The following is a 6,000-nucleotide window of genomic DNA, read 5'->3' on the forward strand; positions in this document are numbered from 1 at the left end:
CAGGTGGGCCTGGAAGCTACCACACACTCCGCTGTTTTTTGATGGTTCTTAGAAAGCCAGGAGAAAAGTTAGAGGGCTTGGAAGGAACCTTTGGGGAAGGTGGCTTTTCGAAAAAGACCCGGCACCCGCGGCAACTATTGGATAGGTCTGACTAGAGAAGTAGGGACATTCAGTATTTAGAGGCTGAGTGCTTGAGCTCAGCAAATCACCTCCCTCCCCAGTCGACGTGCCTCTCTACTCCTGGATTCCTGCGGTTGATAAAAAGCACTTTTCACACACACACAGAAATTATAATTGATACCTCATCGGGAAATTAAAACGAGGCGGCAACCCTAATCCTTAATATGCTCTTTCCAAAGTTAACTCCCTCAAAACCAGCGAGTCTTACTAGAGAGAACTGGGACCTTCTGGCCTTCTTGTGAGGGGAATCTTGACAAGCTTTCCTGTTCTGGGAAGAGGTAGAAAGGTTTTTTTTGCCTATTAACCAAAAAGGGGAGGAGTGGGTCTCCTCCCCGATGTGCTCTAAAGTTCTAATAAAATCTGTTGGTTCAGGGCAGGGGTAGGCAACCTCGGCTCTTTTATGACTCATGGACTTCAACTCCCAGAATTCTTCATGGACTTCAACTCCCAGAATTCTTGAGCCAGCAATGCTGGCTCAGGAATTCTGGGAGTTGAAGTCCATGAGTTATAAAAGAGCCGAGGTTGCCTACCCCTGGTTCAGGGCTAAAAAAGGAGACCCTCTGGTGTTCTTAGCATTGTATAATTGCTGTGTTGAATGACTGACATTCCAGTACAAGTAGGTCCCATTTTTTTGTTTTTCTTGCTTCCCGGCAAGATCAACCACGAGGATTACTAAAGCTCCATACGAATGTTTTATGAATGATCCACATGGGGAATAATCTTGAAAGACGCGGCAAAATGAGTGACATAGGCGTAAAAAGAGATTCTCCTGTCCGATCGCAAAGCAGCGAAAGAAACTGGCTTTTGTCAGTTGATCGGACATTTTGCTAAATTCTATCAACTTTTTCTCGTCTCCCGCTGACTTGCTCTTCTGTTGTCAAGACTTAGACGATTTCCACTACATGTGTTAACAAAGAGTCAGTACAATTCCGAATCGCCCGCCACATAGCTTTTTCGATTAGTTCGTTTACAGCAGGTTTTGTACCATTAATCCCTTTTTCGTGTTTCAGAGCTAGCGCTGCGTTGGCCTAAATTGTGATAGGATAATTTTTCAAGGAGTGAGCTCTGGCGAGCGCAGGCGCATGGGGCTACAGACGCTAAGAAAGAGCCGAACGAATTGCGTTATCCTTGAGGGTTTCTTTCAAGAACTCGGTCTCCCGAGATCTGGACACAGAGGTCTCCACGATAAGGAGGTGGGCGCAGAGAGTTAAAGCATTCTGTATTTCGTTGCTGCAATCTCACGGTCGTTCTTATTTGTGCATCCCTTATTTTGTAGCCCTACATTGGGCTTCCGGTTCTTCTTCTTGTTCTTCAATCCGTTGACTTGGCCAGAATGTTGGGAATAAACACCTCCCCTACCCCTGAGTCAGTGAATCTCCCTGCGACACCTAGATTTTTCATTGTTCAGGAGGGATTGGGGAGTAAAGTTTGTATTTCTTTTCTTCTTTTGGACTTATTGTATTTATGGTTATTTGAATATGTTATGCTGAATTAACTGAATCCAGGATGTCACAGCTCATGATCATAAACTCACTGAATCATAACTCACTGGATCAAAAATAAGGTTGGTTTATACTGAGCCACCAAGCAGCCAAGCACTATTTCACATTCATGTTGTGTAGCCAAGCTTTTGGATAACAACTATTAAAAGCCATCAAACTTTCAAAGTACCTTGATAAAATCTCCTTCTAGAATTGGCTATAGCAGAAGTAATCATTTCTACATATCTTGTTCAGGAAAGAAAGACACTTCCGTTTCTAATTCTTTCCCCCTCCCCCACCACTTCTTCAGTCTTCTCATTCAAATATTCTTTATGTATGTTAGATTACCTAGCCAGTCACTTCGAGCCTTGTTATTTTATATAATTTACATTTTTTAAAAATGGGTATCACAAGGATATTCAGGAACCTTGTAGCATCTGAAAAATTTTCAACATAAATTCTGGTCACAGACGTTTTCATAGTTAATAATGGTATACCGAGGAACACAAATGGGATACAACAGAAATATATTTCCACTTATTGCTTTTTTCTTAAATCCACATTCTGTCATAATAGAAACTTATCAGTCAGCCTTTAAGGTGCCATAGCACTATAACCTAACGTAAATAATAATCTAAACCAAAGTATAGCTTGCTTGTTTATGAGTTAAATGTTGAGTGAACTTAGCCAGTCTTGGTTTAGTCTGTAAAAATTATGCAGACCATAGCTCACAGAGTTGTATGAATCCAGTTTATTTGGGCATACTTGCTGTCCTAGTTCTGCATATTGATTAAACTAGGGGTTCATTCAAAAGCATTGCTTTCTGATCAAGCACAAATAAGATCCCATAATTTCATGGTTTCCCTTTAAAAGATTCTTTTCCCATTGTCCTTTGATCATGGCAACAGATGTGAAAGAGTTTTTGGTGTGTGTGTGTGTGGGATAAAATAAAAACCAAGGAGTCCTTCTCAAAGTTGGTGCTGTCCAGATGTGTTGGACTACAACTGCTAATAATCCCGGCCAGCACAAGAGAAGTACCCCTCCCAATTGCTTCCAGTTTTCCTTACTTGCAGTTCTATTTTTGACAGAAAAATGCAAGCATTTAGATGTGGTAGGCAATTTTAAGTTTTAAAAAAATATTCTATGTTTGTGATTAGCCAACTTTGCTGCAAAGTTTCAGAGATTTAATTTCTAAATAATGGGTTTGAAATATTTACACTTTTAAACCAGATTACTTTGGATCAGCTTGCCTTCCAGTTTCATTAAATTTCAATGCCCATCCCCCCAAGCCAGCATAATTTAATACTGTTTTGTAAGACTGTTGTGAGAGATAACATCAATATATTTGGGGGATTCCAACGTCTTCTAGAATTTTCAACCTAATATCTTTTAGGCATAAATCTCATTAGTTATGTTTGAACTGAACCACAGTGAGACCACATGTTACCTTAGCCTATTGAACTCAGCCCATGTAGTCAAGTATGGGCTCAGTTATTTGCCTTCTCAAAATTGGGTGATATGAGTAAATCATATTGTGTGTGGTGGGGGGCGGGGCGGTTTCTTCCTCTGTTCAATCATGTTGGGTTTTGAGAATCTGCCTGGACTAATCTGTAAGGTTTTTTTGTCAAGGTTTTTGTGAAGATTGCCTCCTTCTTAAGGCTGAGCAAGAATGATTGGTCCAAGGTCACCCAGCTGTCTTCATGCCCAAGGTCTTTCCATTTCTAGCCTGATGCCTTAACCACTACATCAAGCTGGCTCTGTAGGTCAACAGTGATGCAAATCCAAACAATGGGGTAGGCTCACACCAACCTCTTTCTCAATCTGACCTATCTCTCAGTGTTGTTACACAAATGAAGTAGAAAAGGGGCACCTCAAAATATTTTTCTGAAGAGAAATCACTTTTCCTTTACTTCAATTTTTTTTAAAGTCTTCCCATGTATTTTGTATCCTTCAATGAGCCAGCAAAATCTTCGGGCAGACAACATAGCTGAATCCAGAAAGGGTTAACTATGGGGGTTGGGTGGGGGGGGGGGGAAAGCTGGCTATAGGCAGGTATGTTGGGTTCCTTTCCCCCCATTCCTTTATGTGGGGAGGAGGGATGTTGAGCCATGTGTTAACGCAAGTTAATGAAATATTTCTGCTATGCTGCTCTGGTGCATCTCTCCCCCAGCAAACATAGCACCCCCCCTTTTCTTTTCTTCTTCATGAGCTTCCTGAAGCACCTTTCAACTTCAAGGGCTTTACACCAATATAAACCAGATCCAGAGCAGAGCAGCTTTTCCTCCCCGCGCCACCCCCCTCCCCTCAGATCTAAACTTAAAACATGTATCGTAGATCAGTTTTCATCCTGTGAATTTAGGCACAACCCCGAGACCTGTCTTTTCAAAGAGAATGGAGGCTGGAGTCTGCTATATTTAATCCAGCCAGCTATTAAATGTCCTCAGGCTTGAATCACGAATTTCAAACAGGAATCTGGAAATGGGGGTAATGACAGATTTTTTCCTCTCCCCTTTTTTAAACAGAATAAGGAAGGCGATCAGGGAGAAAAAACTTGCTTTGATTTTGGGACAAAAACAATAAAACCCTTTTCCCAGCCCAAGAAAAAGAATCCATGGACAAAAATAAATGAAGGAACGTGGAGGATTTTACATGGGGCCCAGTACAATTTTAAAACCTATGTTTTCCTTAATATTTATAGGCTAAGGTAAAATCGCCTTCAACCTGAGCTTGATTCCTGATGACTTCATGGACATTTTCATATTGCTTTCTTGGCAGGATTTTTTAGAAAGATCTGCCACAGCCTTTTTATGGAGGATTTTTCAACCTCCCATCTAGCTTATGGCACAGATGTTCCTGATGGTGCTGTAGCTTCCAAATTCAGGCAAATGTGAAAATATTAGCCCCAGCCTTCTCATTTGTCTTACTTTCCATATTATGATGTATGTGATTTTTGTTTATTGGGATAGATCCATACTTTGTCTTCATTTTCTTATTTTTGTTAATTCGAGTGGGACTTAAATCAGTTTTAAAGGATAACTATTTTAAACTCTTCAGTATCTATGTGGATATGACCATCTTTGGATCCAAACTACATCATAATTAGTATTTTATAAAGTAACAGTGTTTGCTTGTAATAGAAAATGTAACAATGAGACATGTGATATATTAATGGATTAAACCTGCACTTTCACAGCCACCTACTCTGAACATCATTTAGCTGATTCCAAGAAAATACAGAATTGCTGAATGAGACTCCGTGGGACATTTCTCAGTAGCCACAGGTATAAAATTTCTGCTTTAGGAGATATAAATTTTTGTCAAATCTATGTTTATTTCAGTTTGGAGGACAGGTCCCTTTCTCCTTCTCTTATTATGTAAAGGAATGGTATTTTTAAAAAAGGGATGGTGAATAATCTGATTTAATAGCCAGGGAATTAAACAATAAGTTTTAAACATTGTTCAAAATATTATCATATACCGCGTTTTCCCAGAAGTAAGGCCTACTCTGAAAATAAGCCCTAGCTTGATTTTGGGTGGGGGGTGGGCCTAATATAAGCCCCACCCCAAAATAAGCCCTAGTTTTGAGGTGAGACATACACCTAAAAATCAAGCGAGGGTGGGGATGGGGGTGTAGAGCTGTCCCATGCACCCCACACCCACTTACCTGGCAGCCAGGCTTCTCCTTGCTGGCCCACTTCTTCTGCGGCGTCTTCTGCAAAAGTACTAGTGACCTTATTTCTACCCAAAAAAAGCAGAAGGGAGATTATGGCCATGTGGAAATGAAAAACAGATGGCACTCCTGGGATAAAGCCATCGGCAGCTTTATGGGGCCCCAGCCCCAGAATATAGTTGTCCCTTCTCCTGTATTCCATCTTCCACACCTTAGGTGCTTTAAGTTTTAAGCCATGGTTGGAACATGTCAGGTAGTCTATTAAAGGCTTCCCTGTCTTCCAAAGGACAAATTTGGGGCCCATGGGAATAGCCCTGGGATCCCTGCTGCCAAAAAGGAAAGTAACTCTGAAAACCAGTGACCAAGAACCAAACGCATGATGTGCTCACAACAGCTTCAGATGGCCAAGAGGATCAGATTAGATTCTTATAGCCAGCCTTTACTTGCTAGGATGCATTTCAGATGGAGCAGAACTTGTGGCTTTCGCTGCAAGAACCTGGAGGCACTATTTTTGAAGTGGAGCAAGAACAATCAGTCAAAGGACGAGTTTGCTAGGGGCAGGTTGAGCAGGAAGTTCTGCTTTCCTTTCCCTGAGAAATGATCATTAGGACCTCTTTGCTCCCTGGCAAAGCTCCTGTAGTATCAACCTTCTTGTCCTGAAGTTTCAAT

Source organism: Vipera ursinii, assembly GCF_947247035.1.
Source record: "Vipera ursinii genome assembly, chromosome: Z".
NCBI lineage: Eukaryota > Metazoa > Chordata > Lepidosauria > Squamata > Viperidae > Vipera > Vipera ursinii.